This window comes from Macaca mulatta, chromosome 8 (genome assembly GCF_049350105.2).
Source record: "Macaca mulatta isolate MMU2019108-1 chromosome 8, T2T-MMU8v2.0, whole genome shotgun sequence".
Taxonomy (NCBI): domain Eukaryota; kingdom Metazoa; phylum Chordata; class Mammalia; order Primates; family Cercopithecidae; genus Macaca; species Macaca mulatta.
Window position 1 is genome coordinate 92,397,744 of NC_133413.1, and position 13,418 is coordinate 92,411,161.

A 13,418-nucleotide genomic window follows, 5' to 3' on the forward strand; every position below is an offset into this window, starting at 1 on the left:
CAAAGAAAATGAAATTGAAATTAAAATTAAAATGAATTTAAAACAACCCCCATTTAACCCATTAATTCCATTCTTGGATATATACCTAAAGGAAAATAGGTATATATAAATAAATTATACCAAATAAACCACATTCACTGGTATATTCATTGCCACACTATTTTTAATAGCAAATGGAATCAACCTAGGTGCCCATCAATAGTGGATTGGATAAAGAAAATATGGTATATATACACTTTGGAATATTACATGGCCATAAAAAGAACAAAATCATGTCCTTTGCAGCAACATGGATGGAGCTGGACGCTATAATCCTAAGTGAATTAATGCAGGAACAGAAACTGCCTACCACATAGTCTCATACATAAGTGGGAGCTAGTCCCTTGTTTTCTCATAGCAGTGTCTGGGTCCCAAGGGCGGGTATCCTAAGAGACACGGAAGAACATATTGAAGTTGTATCACTTTTTCTCATTGGCCTTGGAAGTCCTTGCATTCTATTCATTAGGAATGCTTCACTAAGGCCAGCTCACATCTGAGTAAATGGGAATTAGACTTTTGATGGATGGCGTGTCAAGGAATTTGCCTATATGATTTAAATCCACTACAGCACCTAGTAATAATAGCTACCACGTACGAAACACTTAAATATAGCGAGCATTATTCTATAGCCCTTACTTCTACTCAGTTTTTTAATCCTCATGACAATCTTATATTATTATACCTATTTAACATATAAGGAAATCTAGGTGTAATAAGTTAAGTATTTTACTAAGACCACACTGATAATAATAAGTGTAATCACTATTGAAGGGCTGACAGTTTGGCTCCAGGGTCTATGTTCTTAACCACTATGCTGAGCTGTCTATCTATTGTACTGTCTAGAATATAGGCTAGACCAATATACATTTGTTTAACGGATAAACACTTTGTATTTGGGGCTTTCATCTAATGCTAGTAAAGCCACTCCTTAAGTGAATGATTTCATATGTCATCCTTCATTGGATATTGAATGGGAGATATGCTCCTATACAAGTGAAGAAAAAGCAATCATGGATTGCCAAGTAAGTGATCAAAGTACCTGTTCAGGGTGCCTTTCATTTAGGAGCTGCTTTCCTTAGGAGGTACCACATTCTGCTACAGTAACTCAAGAGCCTGGCTATCTTCTAAATAAATACATTATAATGGCAGTCTCTCTCTCTCTCTCTCTCTCTCTGTGTGTGTGTGTGTGTGTGTCTCACACACAGTCACCAGAAATCATTGAAAGAATCCAACTATTTATCTTAGATTTTTCCTCTATTCCCAAAACTTGTTTTATATCAATAATACTCACTTTAAAAGAACATTTAGGAGATAATACAGTCTTTACGGAAATTTTTAAAAAGAGCTGCTTAGATGATACAGTTAGAGTCTATGAAGAGCCACCTTGTGGCAAAAGTTAGCATTTCACATTTGTGTATTTTTAAAGAAAAAATTATTGAATAGCAAAAAGTATTGATATTGTATACAAGTCAGATAAAATGATTTCTGAGATATATAGTGTTGATTTTAACAGCAAATATTATTCAAAGTCACTTATTGAGAATTTAAGAAACCCTAGAGTAACACATGCAGCAGATGTTACATCCACCAATGAATTTATATTTTAAATAATAATGATAATAAACTCATCCACTAGTTTATATTTAAAATGTAATTTCATTTGTATTTAAGAGGCCCCAGTTGCCTCATAATACTCTCAGTTTCAGCACTAACGTGGGCCTTAAAAATGAAAACTTAATAAGTATATTCAATTAGATTTTTTGATATTTAATTTTAATAAAGCTTATATTGTATATTTCAATGTATTTACATAACTTCAATTGTAATCCTGTATGAATAATCAAGAATATTAAATTTCATTTTTGGTTCAATTGTACCATTGATACCTTTGCAATTTTTCTTCATTTCTTTTCTTATGCTTTGGCAACTAACTAAACTTTTCTTTTTCAAATTAATTCAAAATTTTTAAGTTTTTCATAAAACTTTCCCATTTAATTGAATGTGGTGGGAAGTTTGCAATTTTAATGAGTATTCATAATATCCACTCAAGAATAAATAGCCACACCGTTGTAGAGCTATCTTTCTCTTTTCCTTTCTCCACGGGCGCTTTGAAAACTTGCTGGAAGTGCTGAGGTTAATTCAGCATATTACTATCTGCCCTTCCCTTCTCCTACCCTATCTAGTTTCCTTCATTCCCGGTCTCCAAATTTCATTTGATATCAGTGCTTGGCTGGTAATGGTGGGGGATGGGGTCAGGATAGGTGATAATGATGTAGGTACTGGCATGGAAATATAGCAGGGAGATTTGGAATCTAAATATCATAGATAGCAAGAAGCATAGCACAAGAAGCAGGAATGAATTGGAATGAAAATGAGAGAAAGAGAAAACAATGGGTCATGCTGTTACTCCTCACTAACAAAAACTCTCTGTGGTTCCTGCTTCTTTTCCATTCCTCAGAACTCTTCTTCCTCTAAAACCACCTCTCTCATCCAACCTCCAGTCTTAATTATTTTCCTTTCACCAGCTCTCAGTTTACAGATTATTCTTAGAACAGTGGTTCTCAAACTTTGGATTTCAGGACCATTTCATGCTCTTTAAAATTACTGAAAGAATCCCAAAGAGCTTTTGTTTTTGTGAGTTATACAGCAGCTCTTTGTCACCATCATATTGAACTTGTTTGGTCTCGGTACGGAATTCGCAAGTTATCATGTCAGGCCAGTCGAGTGATTCTTTTTGTTTTCTTTGTGTTTTTGTTGCTGTAACTGGAGTGGGACCCTGTGATGCAGTGTGGATAGCTGCATACAAGCATTAAGACTCTTGAGAAAATACAGTGCACCAGGAATACTGCTGTGAAAACTATCAGAGAATAATGGCAAGAGAGTGAAGTACACTTCTAATAGGAACTCTCATAAACTAAACAAATTAAAATCAGACAAATTTTAAAAAATAAGCCAGAAGATGAATCTACTTGTTTTAACCAAGTAGCTTGTTTGTTGATTTCTTACAATGGAGCTGCTGTCCTACAAGACACATGTATCTAAGTGCATGCAGCAAGAGATCTTAGCCATCACCCTCCACCTTCTGCCAGCCTCCCCACCCACCCCGCCCCAGTTCAGCCAACAGGCAGTCCAAAGCAATGCTGTTATCTAAAAAAATCTTAGCAGGAGGATTTTAAAAGTTTGCTGGGCAACTAAGCCTTTGCAGTTGAGTCAGATATAGTAGCTAATGTTTAAGACAGAATTTTAATCATATCTTTACTTACATTTATGCCAAGCCAGGGAAGGAGTATTCCACCAAAAATGCTCTCTAAATCTCAAAATCTCTCTACATGAGAGATTTATGACTGCTGACAAATTCCTCTTTATTTTATAGAGCAAATTAAGAGTTGTAGATCAATATTTAGTTTCCAATTGGATATGGAGTGACAATGGTACTGTTAGAATTTCTAATCCACATTGGCCTCTTATTTTCCACTTATTGAGATATAAAGTTGTCCATGCATGTAGTTGATGATTAAATGCTCCACATATAAAATATCTCCTGGAAGGACACAATAGGTAGTTCCCTGTGGGATGCCTGTGTGTTAGGGGTCACCAGTAGGGAAGCAATACTAGTAATATTTATCCAAGGCTTCTTTTTCTTTCTTTCTCCTTCCTTCCTTCCTTCCTTCCTTCCTTCCTTCCTTCCTTCCTTCCTTCCTTCCTTCCTTCCTTCCTTCCTTCCTTCTCTTTCTTTCTTTCTTTCTCTTTCTTTCTTTCTTTCTTTCTTTCTTTCTTTCTTTCTCTTTCTTTCTTTCTTTCTTTCTTTCTTTCTTTCTTTCTTTCTTTCTTTCTTTCTTTCTTTCTTTCTTTCTCTTTCTTTCTTTCTCTCTCTCTCTCTCTCTTTCTCTCTTTCTTTCTTTCTTTCTTTCTTTCTTTCTTTCTTTCTTTCTTTCTTTCTTTCTTTCACGGAGTTTCACTCTCGTTGCTCAACCTAGAGTGCAATGGTGTGATCTCGGCTCACAGCAACCTCCACCTCCCAGGTTCAGGTTCAAGCAATTCTCCTGCCTCAGCTTCCCCAGTAGCTGGAATGACAGGCATGTGCCACCATGCCCGGCTAATTTTGTATTTTTAGTAGAGATGGAGTTTCTCCATGTTGGTCAGACTGGTCTCGAACTCCCGACCTCATTATTGCATGATTAGAAGCCACTGACAATTAAGGAATTGGGGTTATAAATTTGTCTATAAACTTTCAAATTATTTCTCCTTTGGTTTTCTTATTAAGTTTCTGGCATACTTTAACTACAAAACCCTCACTATGGGTCTTACCTATTGTTAGATCTAAACAGTTGGATTTAAACATGGAACTTGATTATGTGACTCTAAAAGCCTCACCTTATAGAAAGCACCAGACGTGAAATTTGAATAAATAGTCACACTGAAAATAATGGTGAAATTTGTTACAGGGTAAACTTAAGGATCTCTAAAATCATGTAAGGATTTAGGTTTAACATGACATATCCAACATTTAGTGCATTTCTCTGTAGAAGCTGTTGATTATCACAGAAGCCTTAATTATCACATTAGCTTGCCACACATAAGCAGAAAAGAAACACAGGGCAAACTGGAAAAATAACAAAGGTTGCATGATGACAGAGGAGAAAAATTTTGATCTGTGACCTTGGAAAAGCTGTCCACACCTAGGATGTTGTCTGATTCTGAGGAGAAACCTCTCTGGTAAGTTTTACCTTGAGGTCTCCAATAGGAGTACAGTCCCAAGAGTTTGGAAAGATTCTCTTCAATTAAGAAATGTAGACCTAATACTCAAGACCCTAAAATTTTGCTACAGTGTGGCTGGTGAGAAGAACTTGGGATGGTCCCTTCCAGTGGGGTTCAAGAGCAGTCTTTCTCTGGTGTCATTTCCAAAAGATCCAGTCTCCAAGTTCTAGGTCATAAAAGGTTTGTTTGTCCTCAGTTGGTGGATCATGAATGTTTTCTTTTACTTGGTAAAAATATACTTTGGCATAACAATAATCATTGTTTCTTGATATATTCGGGTGTTCCAAAATATATGTAATAGTGTTATATCTAGAAAAAAGCTATGGTTTTTCTATATTTTATTTTCATAGCCAATGTACTCCTTTACAGAACTACTTTAAAATGCTGGAGTTTCCACTCCAGCCTGGGCGACAGTGTGAGACTCCATCTCAAAAAGAAAAAAAAAAAAGCTGGAGTTTCTACCTGTTAATATACATTTTCCCAAGAAAAAGATAAGGGACAACATTAAAACTTCACAATTATACTGTAACCCTTGATTGTGTTTTCAGAAGTTGTTTGGGATGAATGAAATTGTTTAGGTTGTAATGAGTTTTAGAGAAGATGAGGAAAATGGATGAATTGGAAAATAAAGTATGTCTCTTAATTGAAAAGAGACTATGATTGTTTCTTTCCAATCTAAATCAAATTATTATGACAGTGGTTTCAGGCAATTGGAAGGAGGAATTATTCTCTGGAAATAATGACCTCATTATATAACAAAAATACAAGTAAAAAAACTTCAATTGTCTTTCTGCTAAAATAAATGATTTAAAAAGGGAAAATATTTGTATTGTTTATCTGCAGAATTCATTTATTTCCTCAAAATAATATACATATAGACATTAGAAGATAGGTGTCTGGATTTTTTTTAATTTTTAATTTTTTATTTTTTATTTTTTTTTGAGATAGTGTTTCATCCTATTGCCCAGGTTGGAGTGTAGTGGCGTGATCTTGGCTCACTGCAGCCTTGACTTCGTGGGCTCAAGCAATTCTCCCACCTCAGTCTTCTGATTAGCTGGGACTATAGGCATGTGCCACCACACCCAGCTAATTTTTGTGGGGTTTTTTTTTTTTTTTTTTTTTTGTACAGACAGGGTTTTGCCATGTTGCCCAGGCTGGTCGCAAGTAATCTGCCTGCCTTGGCCTCCCAAAGTATCAGGATTACAGGCATGAGCCACCGCAACTGGCCAGGTATCTGATTCTTTACCAGAATTTTCATTTGGGCCACCATGATATGTAAACTACCTAGGCAAAGGAAGTTAAACTATAAAAATACATAAAATATTACATAAATATTTAGGGTAAAATGTTTACGATTTTATGGGTTTATTTTCATAAAAGTTTCAGGAAATTAATTATTAAATTTATAACTTGAATGTAATTTCAGTTTTTAGAAATATAATCTATATTTTCATAACATACATACTACTAAAAACACAATCCCAGAACATGAATGAAATACTACATTGGACACTGAGTGTCCCAAATATTGATGCTTTTATAAAGATGCCATCATTTGCCATCTGGGAGAAGAAATACTTTCAACCATTTATTTTTTAACTTTTAGGGAAAATGATCTCCCTAAACTCCAGTAGTCACTAGACTTTTTAATAATGTGAAAAAGTACCAATTTATAACCTCATGAACAAATACTAATTGTCCAAATCCAGATGTTAGAAATAATTCCTAAAGCCTTCAATCATTTTGCTTTTCCCATTTACCAGTACATGGACCATGCAAATATTATTGAGGCATAGCTTTTCAACTCATGGAGTTATCTTGATCATGACTTCCACATTTTGGAAACTGGGAAATTTGGTAAAATAATGTAATAATACTTACTTCCCTGTCTATTGATCCATCTATCTAGTTAAAATATCTATCGATTGATCTGCCAATCTATTAATATCTCTTATCAGTCTACCTATGGCACATACACAGTGCATGCTGCTCTTCCTTCTACTGAACACATACTATCTTCTGCATATATACCGTGTTAGCTATCCTTTTCTATTTTTGTATAACGTTCTATAGATTGAATATTTAGAAAAGAGGAATTTGGGGATTAAATGCTCATAGAATCATGTCAAGTCAATTCATCCTTAAATTGTGGTTGTTTGAAATATTTTCTTTGTTTTGAACCAGAACTTCAAATTCTACCCTTTGAGCCTCATTGTACTAAAAAGCAGACTTAATCTTTCCTGAAATACTGATCTTGTTTCTAGCCCTAGTGTTTGTTTCTCCTTTCATCTTCAACCCAACCCTCTTCTACAGGCTTTCACATCGAGCTTTGGAGCTTCGTTTTAAGTACGTATCTCTAAACAAAAAATATGTGTGTGTGTAAATACACATATGTACCCTCTCTTTATGGTCACTTTTCTTTCTGTGTTTTGGCTGTTAATCTTATTCTCCACAAGTCTTAGTTGCAAAGAATTCCTAAAGTTGTCACATAAGTTTATAACAATGAGTAGAAAAGGGGTAAAACAATAAATTTGAGGTGATAAACCAATATGATTAAAAACAACCTTATGATTCTAATTCAGATTCTTTCTGTATGCTGCTTTCAAATGTAAATCTTCCAAAAATAGCCTTGCTCAAATCAGTTTCTCAAAACTTTTCATCAGCTCCACACTGTTTAAGGAATAAACTACAAATAGTATAAAATACCCTTTCATTCATCTTGGCAACTTTATCTACTACAATTTTTTTCATCAAAAACTTTAACAAAATATATCCGGTCATTATTCCCTGATAGTCAGGCTATTGCAGAGGAGTCAGGGTGCTTATGTTTAATTTTTGCTTTGCTATCTCCTCACTGCATACTTTTTATACATTTGTTAAATTGACTCTATTTAACTAAAAAATTATGCCACACTAAAAACTAGTAATAATATTTACTCTGTAGGATTATTTTACAGAGTAAAAGTGGTAATACATGTAAAAACACAAAATTGTGCATGGTACATGGTAAGAATTCAATGTATATTAGCAAAAAATGGCAGGTATGCCTCATTGAGTTTACTTTTAAAAACCATTCATTTTTCCTATAAAATCATTACTTTTTTCTCTTTGTTTAAGCCCTCCCTTCCTTCAAGACATATTTCATCCTTCAGTGAAGGATGTAATATCTTTTATCCTTCAGCGATAACTCCTCTTCTGAACTTGTGGGTTTCTTCTCTGTGTCTTTGATGCGGTGCTTAGGTAGGTTGACCACATTATTTTCATTGTTCAGGCTGGGACTGTGGATATGGAAAGTGAGTACTATTGACTATTACACTGAAATAACAGGCATAGATTGAGTCTGACCTGGGCAGAGGGACAGATGGTTACCCTATGAATAATGGAACCGTAAGTGATCAAACCTGTTATTACCAAATCAAGGCAAACTTTATCTTTGTATGCAAATTATTATGGCAAATATCCCATCAACTTAATTATCAGGAAGTGAGTCATCAAAATGAACCTTAGCTGTTTCTGGCTATTCTCAGAGTACTGGTTCTCATCTGGTCCAGCACAAACCCTTCCGTTTCTCCTGTTCAAGCTTCTTCGTTTGATCCTCATGCTTCTGTCTTCTTGTCCGCTGATCTTTAGTAGAGGACCACTCCACCTGGTGCGGCTGCATTGGCCAATTCCACTGACTCTAACTCTCTCCTCCCCACCCTCACGCTCACATGCTTTTCCAGGGTCTAGAGAGAAGAAACTTTTCTCACTTGTATCATTCCTTCCCAAAATGCAAATAGCAGGCCTTTCTTAATTATCCACAACACAACTGAGACCATTATACTATTTGTTTAGGCTTTAATGAAGCATCATGGATAAAAGAAGTGTTTATATCAGAGAATTCCTAACAACCATTGCCCCTAAATATGCCCACATCTGTAGTGACATGGGTCGGCTGTGTACTCATCTAAATCTCATCTTGAATTGTAGTTCCCATAATCCCCACATGTCATGAGAGGGACCAGGTGGAGACAATTGAATCATGGGGGTGGTTTCCCCCATCTGTTTTCGTGATAGTGAGTGAGTTCTCATGAGATCTGGCGGTTTTATAAGGGGATTTTTTTCCACCCTTTTGCTCTGTACTTCTCCTTGCTGCCATCGTGTGAAGAAGGATGTGTTTGCTTTCCCTTCTGCCAGGATTGTAAGTTTTCTTAGGCTTCCCCAGACCTGTTTAACTGTGAGTCAATTAAATCTCTTTCCTTTATAAATTACCCAGCTTTGCATGTCTTTATTAGCAGCATGAGAATGGACTAATACAATGGTAACTTATAAGCTTGTTTTTTGCCTTGTTTTCAGCCTTTCTCCTCTGACCAGGGACAGCTCAAACCCTACCATTTGAACCACTCCATAATTCTCAGATTTTTTTCATTCATCAAAGGGTGCTTCTTAGAAAGAGGCAAGTTTCCTCTATAATCCAGCTCTCCGCTCACATTCTCTGGTTTAACCCCTTTTAGGATCATTGACAATAGGAAAAATGCTCCTTTTTGGAGATACTCTACCCTATTCCCTAAAGATGTGGTCTGGTTCTATATCCTTGATTAGATAATCATAAGAGCCTAACATCATTATAGTTTTGCAAACTTCGGTATTTAACTTTATTCATCATCACCTTGTTACAAATGTCTGGTACTTCATTATTTGTCTTTTCATAGATAGGATCTGTGGCCAGGCATAGTGGCTCACGCCTGTAATCCCAGCACTTTGGGAGGCCGAGGCCAGGATGGATCACTTGAAGTCAGAAGTTTGAGACCAGTCTGGCCAACATGGTGAGACCCCCGTCTCTATTAAAAATACAAAAATTAGCCAGGTGTGATGGTGGGCACCTGTAATCCCAGCTACTCGGGAGGCTGAAACACGAGAATTGCTTGAACCTGGGAGGCGGAGGTGGCAGTGAGCCGAGATCGTGCCACTGCACCCAGCCTGGGCGATAGAGCAAGACTCAAGCCTCAGAAAAAAAAAAATATATATACATATATACATATAATATATATAATCTGTATCCTCTACTATATTGTCCTTCAGGACAGTTATTTCCTTTGGGGAACTTGCTAGGGCAAGTTTCCTGTTGCAGAGACTGTGCTAAATAAAATTTTCTGTGGTTGATGAGTGTTAGTACGGTAACACGAAACACTCTCGGCTTATGAAATATCTATTCCTCCCTCAAGTATTGTTTCATTTTTACACAGTGGTTCACACATAGAACAACTTGCCATGAATCTTCAAGAGAACTCAAGTTCTCTTGGCAGAGCCATGTAGCTTACTGATCTACTCCATGCATTCTCCTTCTGGCCTGTGCTACTTATGTTGTAACAACTTCCCTCCTGGGACAAGTTGGTCTTATACTGTTGACCTCAAGCACAGGGCAGCACAGACCTTGGTGAAAGGAAGGTTTCATTGGAAAGTGAAATCCACAAGAGATATGTGTCACAAAATCACCAAGACTGGTGCTGGGCTTACCATGGTGATTGGCGTTAGGAAATCCACCCCTCTCCCCACCTCCACCTGAACATTATCTTTCTCTGAACATATCTGTCAGTAAAACTTCAGTGGCATGTTCTGGCAAAACCTCAATTGTTTAATACAAAACTATTTCTCTCAAGTATACATTTTCCTCTTTCAACTGTGATAGTGTTCACATAATAATATATCTTTGCCAACCAATACTTTCTGTATGTGCCCCTTTGGATATCAAACATGACACAAAACCAGGAAGGTCTTGCTCTTTTATGAGTGCAATGTTTCCTTCTATCATTCATGCTGACCTGGTGTCAGCAGCTCTTTTACCAGACACCATCATCAGCACTTACAGTTAGCCACAGAGATGTATTCTCAGATTTTGACCTCTGTTTCATACACTGAGGATAAAGGAGCAGAAACAGAAAATGATGAAAAGATGGAAAAGATAACTCTAAATGAATTTTTTTACCATTTGTTATAATTTAATAGTTTTTAAAATGTACATATTTATTTTAGTTAAATATATTGAAATCTTCCAAACAATAGCAAAACTATTTTTCTTTATTTCACTGACTGCTATAGAATTTTAAGGCTTTGCATTTTTTCTGGGCATGATAGTATTTTTGGTTTTTAAAATAAGTAATTAAATCACAACTTAGTTTTGGTGATAAGTTGATATTTTTTATTTTATTAAGAATATTATACTGAAAAGTATGGAATATTATACTGAAAAGTATGGAATTTAATTTGAGGGAATTTTAAATTAGTATTTGTTGGGGATCACTGGGAGGAAAAATAAATATTACCTCTTTTCCCCAAGAAGCAAGGCAGCTGGAAGTCTGAATATTACCTTTATCCCATGTAAAGCTAGTATTCAGAATGTGCCCTGTATTTGCAGACAAGTCTATTTTTGAATACTGGATTGTGCAATTACGCAAATTTTCTCACCAAGTTATAGCTGTCTGGACTAAGGAAGCCGTCCTCTCCTGCATACATACATGCCATAAACCAAGAGGCAGGAATCTGGCTGGAGCTGAGCTGACTGTCCAATCGTTGTAGGCAGGGTCTTCCTAAGAAAATGGAAAGAGCAGGCTGGGCACGGTGGCTCACGCCTGTATTCCCAACACTTTGGGAGGTCGAGGTGGATGGATGACCTGAGGTCAGGAGTTTGAGACCAGACTGGCCAACATGGTGAAACCCCGTCTCTACTAAAAATACAAAAAAGTTAGCCAGGCGTGGTGGCGCATGCCTGTAGTCCCAACTACTTGGGAGGCTGAGGCATAAGAATCGCTTGAGCCCCGGAGGCGGAGGTTGCAGTGAGCTGAGATCGCATCACTGCACTCCAGCCTGGGTGACAGAGTGAGACTGTCTCAAAAAAAAAAAAAAAAAAAATGCAGACAGGGATTTGCATACCCAGTTTCCCCTTCCAGACTCACCTGTCATATAAGTCTCTCGAGGAATTGATGAGTGAGGGGGTGGATAGAGGACAAGAATATTTTACAAATGGGATTCCCTCTGCATCAAAGAAAACATCAGGAGTGGGCAGTAAACAGCTGTCACTATCAAAATTTCTTTTGCTGTCTTAATCCATTGGGCTTAACTATTAAATCTTTGTTCAACCAAAGGTATGAACGTGCCCTGGTAAAGGGAAGCAGCAGCCTCTCAGGATGACCCTTCCTTCCTCCACTTCTTTGAGGCTGCTCTGAAAATACTAGTCATTGCTCCTTTCAGTACCTACTGGGACCACTGGTAGGCCCTGTGGATTTTACATACAGAGGCTTACAATAGGTCACAGTGAGAAGCAATTAAATTAAGTCCTCCAAGACCACCATGTACCCAAGATTGAAGTTTACTTATATGCTACTTGACATCCCAAATATGTTCAGCTACATACCCAAAATGGCCTATCAGAAGTTCTTCAAAGACAGCAAATGACAAATCATACAATACAACCCCTTTCCTATTATCAAATTCCTAGGGAGAGGTTTTAAACTCAATTTCTCTTTCAAGTTGTATCCACCAGGTCCTAGTAGGAAGCAGATGGTACACTCAAACTGGGCAGTTGAGTTTAACAAAGGGAGTTTTTACACTGATGTGGACACAGTGTAGGGAAGCCAACAAGGATGGACATCGCTCTTGGGTTATCAATAGATAGTGCCTGCTACCACCTTAGGCCTGAAGAGGCATGGGGAGGAAAAGATTTTTGGAATCTAAACAATGTAGTTGTATGGAAAATGATGCCTTAAATAGAGGGATGCCACCAACTCCTGGTAAACCAGCAGAGAAGGAACCAAGGGGAAAAAAATACCCTGATCTACTTTTCCTCCTATCCTGTTGGTGCTTTCCACTGACTGAATCCAGTGGGAAGTCAGAGGGAGGGAGACTGCAGCCTCTGGGGCACAGAGCAGGGTATAGAGTAGATCTATCTGTAGGAGTAAGCAGAAAAAAATCTGGCTCATACATTCAAATTTAAGAAGAAGAGTGAAGGAAATAAAGTTCAAAAATCAAATTCTCTTGCCCTTGTGTTGTAAGATGCTAAAGAAATCCATTCTTTTTAGCTTAATATTCTGCTCAGTCTCAGCTAGAGGGCTTCTAAGTGCTTGGTAAGGTTGGAGTTCTGTTAAAAGCTGCAACCTGGGCTATCTGTTACTGAAATGGGTGTAGCACCTTCAGGGCCTCAGAAGTTCTATTAGCTTAATGCCCAATGATTGGCGAACTACACTTTAAAGAGTCCAAATGATAAATAGGACACATCAGATGATCACAGCCCTAGGCCCATACCCAACACATTTTGAAATGAGCCAATCTTCAGTCCCAGAATGCAAGGCAAATAATGTTTCCAGAATCTAGGACCTGGGATCTAGTCTAATTAAATATTGTTGCCAAATACCACAGCATAGGCTCAATGGTATTTGGGTGAAGGAGCTCAGGCTGAGAAAATATTCCTGGTTTACCTATAATGCTAGCCAGTTTATGCTGGTTATCCAGAGTTTGTAAACTCAATGGGGAGGAATCAGCAAGAGGTTAATTTTAGCATGTACATGGGGGAAACAATTTACCTCGTTGAGCTATCTCCTCTCCCAGATTTCAGCATTTGAGATACTGCTGCTGTTTTTCAAGGTTTA

At 37.2% G+C, this 13,418-nt stretch overlaps 1 long non-coding RNA gene across 1 annotated transcript in view; it reads left to right on the forward strand.

The window, feature by feature from the left end:
• Positions 1-3,990: 3,990 nt before the first annotated feature.
• Positions 3,991-13,418, forward strand: part of LOC144330618 (uncharacterized) — a 40,309-nt gene continuing 30,881 nt past the window's right edge. Inside the window, exons 1-2 of the long non-coding RNA XR_013396923.1 lie at positions 3,991-4,115; positions 4,868-4,977. This is a non-coding gene — a long non-coding RNA (uncharacterized LOC144330618). The remainder of the gene's footprint in view (positions 4,116-4,867; positions 4,978-13,418) is intronic.